The 7,087-nt window shown below is 34.9% G+C and overlaps 1 long non-coding RNA gene across 3 annotated transcripts in view; it reads left to right on the plus strand.

Annotated features, from left to right (window-relative positions):
• Positions 1-5,231, plus strand: part of LOC144650102 (uncharacterized) — a 13,871-nt gene extending 8,640 nt beyond the window's left edge. For 2 of the 3 annotated variants that reach the window (XR_013570012.1, XR_013570011.1), the window contains exon 3: positions 2,217-5,231. This is a non-coding gene — a long non-coding RNA (uncharacterized LOC144650102). Of the gene's footprint in view, positions 1-500; positions 543-2,216 lie in introns of all 3 variants that reach the window. The other variant, XR_013570010.1, reaches the window with a different exon arrangement.
• Positions 5,232-7,087: the final 1,856 nt, after the last annotated feature.

A 7,087-nucleotide genomic window follows, 5' to 3' on the forward strand; every position in this document is an offset into this window, starting at 1 on the left:
TTTACTTGATATTTGACGTAAAGGGACTGTGTCAAGGATTTTACCAGAGTTTTGAACAGCCAAAAATTATATTTGTGTCACATGGAACCTAGAAATAATTATAGTCCATTTTTATCAAAAATTGCTATATTAGAGCACTGAAACTGTTAACTGGCATAATTATTGGCTGCGGATGGCTCGGATGGAAATGGATTGCAATTTGAAAACGTTAGGCAAACGTTTTCAAATTGTTTCCGCACGTCTTTAAAAAAAACAGTATTTCTAGCCGTAGCTTGATTTCTATACACAAATTTAGGTGATATCTTCCTTTAGATGTTCAAAGATATTGTTTTTTATGGGTTGGGTTGCCTTCCATTAATTTCAGGACAGTTTAGGCCAAAAATCTGTGAAATCTCTGTGACATATAGTGCCGCCCTTTAAGCCAATGTCGAAACGTTGTTGCCTTTTTAAAACTTTTTAAAATAAGATGGTTTTAACAATTTTTTATTGTATTGTTTTAGAGCAATACTATAACCTCCAGAACAAAACAAAAAGTTATTCAGGTATTAATTATATTTTTCCTTCTTGTGTTTGTTTACGACATGAAAGTTTGGGGTCAGAAGGTCTGTTCCCAGGGATGCAAATAAGTGATTCAAATCCTCTATCCCAGGCTAGAATTGGCAACTTAAGTTGACAAATCATATGCCTGCCTAGATGCATCATTCCTGGGATGGCCACTGTTACATGCATTAGTTCTGTTAAGGTGGCTCAACTGGATTTTTTAGGGGTAACACCTCACAAGTTTGAGAATTAACTACGTCGCCATTAATGCTATCGAAAAACGATCACCACAGCTGTGTTAGATATAATACAGTTAAATATAACACATCAATTGATGACAAATCTCGAGATTGTCAAATTTTTTAAAAAATCATCAGGCGGTTTTTAATTTATTATCACTTTTGTAGGCATTGACCAAAATATATACAAAAATGGCAACAAGAGCACCGGAAGGCATGCTCATCAAATTCTTTTTTCTCGCAATTGACCAAAGCAATCCCACCACTGTTTAACACACAATTTTAAATGGAATCAAACTACTGTGAGATGAAACTGCAATCCACGGGACAGAGGCACTTCATTTTCTTTAGATATTACCCCATTTTCTCGCTAGTATGTTTTTTAATGTATTTATAGTCCCCAAAACTTCATCCCCAAATATTTCAACAATGCTCTCATATAAATTATTTGTTTAAACTTTGCCAACATTGAGGCAGCTATGTGTGGTACAAGTTCCTTTGAGTGATTTCCGAAAAAGTCTCCTGTTGCCGAGGAATACAAGCGAAAGTAAAAATCGTAATGACATTGACCATTTCGTCGCTATGGCAACTCCGATGTCAATACAACACTGGTTATAACAAATTTTCATCTTTATCTTATACAGCTGTCGTGATCGTTTTTTGATAGCATTGTTAAGGTTAATTGTCAAACTCTCACTTGAGCGGTGTTACCCCTAAAAAATCCAGTTGAGCCCCCTTAAACACTTCAATGAACCTTTATAAATATAAATATGTTTTAGATGAGTATCCAAAATGTACTTCTTATATTTATATGTATGAACTTCCATTTAAGCTAACTCTAGACGTCAGAATGCCAGTTTTTCAATTTAAGATCAACCACAACATTCTGTACTCAAAAAGTAGACTTTTTAGAGACAAGCTAGCAGAAAACGACAAATGTTACCTTTGCAATGGCAGACAAACACTGACGTATCTCTTTGTTAAATGTGATTCAAGTAAAGTTTTTTGGACTAAGTTTACTTCTTGGTAGAATTCGAAAAGTAATCCCCAGATTAACCTCCAACAATGCGATATTCTATTTGCTCTTCATCCACAAAAGCAGTCCTTTTGGGGTATTAATTTTTGTTTGCTTGTGGCCAGACAGTACATCTATTTTGCTGCGAAAAATGAAGACCCTTTCTGTTTCACTGCCTTTCTTAAGTTTTTGAAAAACAAGCTCAGGATAGACAAACAGAAGATTCGAGACCTAGTTACTTTATAGTTTACTTTACCAAGTTACTTTATTTAAGTAAGTTATCTTTTTTTGTATTCCGTTTTATTGTAAAAAAATTGTTTATTATTAAATAATAATAATAAAAGAATTATAGTCCCCAAAACTTCATCCCCAAACTTCTGAAGTCAATTTGAATAATGTAATCCATTTTATTTACTTTTCAGGATGGTTTGTTGTTTGGAAGATGTTTCTCATTCGATTTTCTTTCATTTGGGAGTTAGTCTATGGTGGTAGTAATGGAAACATTAACAAGACAAGTGAAAATGTTCCATTAAGAAGATCATCACGCATCAGGGATATGAGGTCAAGGAAATTTTGAACAATGAGTTGATGAGCTTCAGATGTGTTGGTGGTCAAATGAATCATTCATCTCCAGTTTGCATCCATAGGTCAGCACTCTGTGTTCTTGCTAAAAACACCAAGCTTTCATACACAATGTTCAGTGAACATACATGTCAGTGTGTTCCAATGGAGTTTGAACTTGAACTAGCAGTAAACACAGGATCATTTGGGATTGGGGAATGTATGATCCCAGTGTCGGGGATGCCCGATTGTCCACAAATAGCATAATTCCTTGAATACTTGTGCAACTGAATTCAATTCAAGAAGCAAAACAATTTGTTGATAGTTTCACACTCCTACATCCAGTCTCCTGAACTTGTGTTCCTACTTCCACAATCTTAAAGTGAGTCCTAGAGAGAGACTCAGCTTTGTCTTAAATATGCCTAAAAGGTAAACTGGATACTTCCTATGTGTGGAGATATAATAAAAATATTGCCAATTGCATACATAAAAGTTCTGTTCCACGTACAATAAAAATAAAATAAAATAAAATCTCCTATGTGTGGAGATATAATAAAAATATTGCCAATTGCATACATTAAAGTTCTGTTCCACGTACAATAAAAATAAAATCAACTTTGTTTTGACAAGGGTTGCACGATTATTGTACTTAAGAAAATAAAAATCCACCTGGTTCATTGGCTGTTTATTATAACAGAGCACAGTTGAACAAATTACATGGAACTTAACATACTTTATTGAAGAAATAACCCAGAAATAAATTTTCAGGGGCCTGGATTTTAGGAAAGTATTTTTCTGATGAACTTGTAATGTTAGCCGGAGCACTAAGAGTAACATGAGACTTTGCAATTTAACAAATTGATGTCAGTTTTTAATGTGTCTGTCCTTTTACCTCCAAACTGGAAAGTCTACAATCAAAATTGCATAAATTATAAATTCATGCATCTTTGTCTGTCTGCTTATTGACAATGTAAATTAGCTTATGAGCCAATTATGGCCAGGATTGAACGCAGGTATTGTTTAATAATTACTTCATGTTTGACTGTGTTATTTGACATTTCCATATTACTTCATATTTGACAAAATTTAGTGTGTCTTGGTGCATTTTTATTAGTAAGGACACTTTGTGATGCCTGTCATGAGGAACGCGCATCTCATTAGCGTTCAATCCTGGACATATCTGGGTGATCTTGGAATGTCAGATTGTGGCTGTTGGCTGTATTAACAGCTGTGATACCACCTTCATACAACACTACAAGCTCTAACCACCACATGCAGGAAAAGAAAGGTGCAAAGAATATAAATTTTTGCCACCATCAAGCAGTTTATATGCAGTTTATATACAGTCTATTTACAAGTATTTTTTGTGTTTGAGTCCTTGAGCATCCAAGTGAAGTTTTGGTGCCCTCCTCAGATTTTGCTTGACACCTTAATCATGTAGATTAAGGTTAGGGACGAACTATTAGAAAAGTGATAGGGGGTGGGGAAAATACAAAAAAAAATCTTGCAAGAAAAAATGCCAAGAAAAAAATTCATGCAAATTTCAAAAGTTATAACCGTTTGTATCAGCACATGTGTGGGAAGTAGGCGACCACAGAGGGATGCATTAAATTCAGGCTAGCTTACGAGCAGGTGAATAAATAACTTAAATTTTATCATTCGAGTGCATTGTAGCTCATTGTAGACTTATTGAAAGCGAATTAAGTCACGTTTGATACATTCGTAAACAAATTTTGTTTAACCTTTCTGTTCTTGTTGGTCAGACGTTCTAAAGTTCGTACTGGTAGTCTACCCGGGTATTCTATTTGGTTCACGATTTAAAAAATACAATGACGCTTCTGAAGATTAAGATTTGATAGCCCAGGCGTAGTCAATCGATAGAAGTCGATATCGGAAATCAATCGATACAATCGATATCTATCAAAATCAATCACCGATTGATATCGATTGAAATCGGTAATCGATAACAATCGAACTTACAGAAAAAATAATTATCGATTTTAATCGATTGAGAAAATGGATATTAATCGATAGCAATCGACAGTAATCGATAACACTCACTAATCCCAAGGACCCTGGAGGTGTATTCGTTTCAAACATATCAGATGGCGTTACTACCGGGTAAACAATTCGAGACCGGCGTTCAAATGGTAAAACATTTTATTTTTTCAGCATGTAGTCCTGCCAAAGTCCAGCCTGTGGTCCAGACAGAATGTTCATCAACATCGAAAGTTTTCTGTCACTTTTAAAAGAAAGACTTAATATACAAAGAGAAATCGCGATCCAAAATAACAAGCTGCCTGAATTCAAAGAAAATATGAAAATCTTTTGTAGTTTTTTTTCTTTTTTTTCTCTCATAAATACAAGTACGTTATCTTTTTTTTCAATACTACTATTTCTACGTTTTCTTTGTATCCTTGTAAAATTAAGTTTAACGATAAATGTATGCACTGTATGTAAAACAAATTGTAACTCATGTAAATACATTTATAATTTATTATTATTATTCCTGTTAGTTTTTATTGTTTCCTTGTACTGTAAGCCCTAACACCAATAAAGCTTTTTATTGCAAAAAAATAATAATAAAATGTTCATCAACATCCTCTTGGTTTGGGGTTTACCGCTTAACAATAGTTTAACTAGTTCATTCATCCCAGGCAACGCTCAGGGCGCTGTTGATTGCATCTTGCATCTCCTTTATGGTGCTTTCGCGTAGTTGAAAGTTCAACTCGATCCGATATATGCACGGACATTGTAGCCCTCCCGAACACTTCCATCTTTTTGCTTCATATTTATGGCGTTGCTATAGCAAGAATAGAGGGTTGCACACCGTTACTTTGGCCGCAACTTCCTCTTCTAATTTTGAACCGCGCTGAAGTATCTATTGTTTCTTATTTTTTAAGGTGATTCCATAGTATTGCATTGCGCATTCTTACTGCGCAGAATTTTACGCGCAATTAGCGCGCGCACATAAACAAAATGGCGGCTTTTTTCTATGCGGCTTGGCTCGCGCGGGAGAGAAATCATCGTTTTCTCGTTAACGAGTTCGGTGATCTATCATTTTTTTCTCTTTTTTCGAAAGTAGCGATCACATTCTCTCTATTTAATGAGTACAGATCAATTTCTATGGCAGAATAATAAATTATCACCGAAAACGTGCACTTTGCCAGTATTCGCAAACGAAATACTTAAAGGAAATATATGTAAATACGAGGTCTTCCTGTTGCTAAACGAATACGGTGACCCCCCTTTTTAACTCGGAAAATTCCGAGTTTTGGTGAGTGGGCCGATTTCACTCCTTCCCTCCTTCACTCGATTCCTGTTAACATTTTAATTGAATTAATTAATTAATATCAAATTGAATTAATCAATTAATCTTGTGAAGCGAGTAGGGGGCTGGGGAAAATGCAAGCCATATCTTTGTTACTTTATATGAAAAACACAAATGCTATATATTTGTTTCTGAAAACCCAAAGTTCTCCTTGTGGTATGCATTCTTTCAGGCGTAGACTCAAGCACACGGAATTTTGTGCTGAACGCATGCGCATATATGAAGTACACAAAGGCTATATATTTTCACCAAATCTTACTGAGAACTGGTTAAAACTCAACAAAGTTGGGGTTTCGATTTATCGCTGAGTATTTCCGAAAAAAAATTCGATGGTACTAGAAAAGAGTTAAATTTGAATGAAATATTCATCTATAAGCCGAGGCCGAGCGATCATCAACAAATCAAAATTATTAGCAAGCGTTTGTAATTTATTCTTGGTCATTACCTTTTATTTTAGTGGCGGCTCTTTAAAAACCATTTGGTTTAATGAAGCAACACTAGGAATGAAGTTTTTATTCGCCTTTTCTTTGATATTTAGGCTGGGATTGGTCGTCCATCGGCTCGCTCTGAAATATTATTTATTTTGTCGGCGTACTGTGATCGTCTTTTGAACTGACGAGGGCATTCGAAATCCCGCATGTCTTAAACAATTTCCTTGCAATCTCTTCTACAATAATTATTTCTGCCTGAGACTGTTCCTGAGACTGAGACTGTTCCTTTCCTTCTGTTCCTTTCCTTAAAGTTTAGTTAAATTGCAGAATCACTGCTAACGTGACTTTTCAAGAGAAGAAGGGTCAGGAATCGATCTTTTTGGCTTGTTGTGGCGACACCAGAAACTGACCAATCAGAAGCTGCTGTTCCCACGCGCTTGGTACAGGACAACTCGGATTAATATTAATCCGCGGATTATAATAATAATAGATTATAATAGGATTATTATAATCCAGAAATAGATTATTATAATCCAGTAATAGATTATTATAATCCAGTAATATATTATTATAATCCAGTAATAGATTAAGGCACGGCAAAAAATTGGAAGGATTAGATTATTATTAATATTATAATCCGGATTAATATTAATCTCTATTATAATCCCGATAAAAGCCTGCGAATGTTTAGATAACAGCAAATCGAAAGATATGTTTATTTAAAATATTGTTTAGTAGCTCATTAAACAAATTGCAAACAGCTACTGTCATCAGCAGACGCACTAATTAAAAAAATATCTTTATATTTTACTGATCTTCAGACTGTGTCGTTAGATGTGGGTGAAATACAATTTAAACTACGTTAATGGAGGACGGTTGGAACGATCCTGTCTCTGTTCCAACCGTCCTCCATGAACGTAGTTTAAATTGTATTTCACCCGCATCTAACAGCACACTCTGATGATCGCTT

Source organism: Oculina patagonica, chromosome 4 (genome assembly GCF_052425735.1).
Source record: "Oculina patagonica isolate OP01 chromosome 4, crgOcupat, whole genome shotgun sequence".
Classification (NCBI taxonomy): domain Eukaryota; kingdom Metazoa; phylum Cnidaria; class Anthozoa; order Scleractinia; family Oculinidae; genus Oculina; species Oculina patagonica.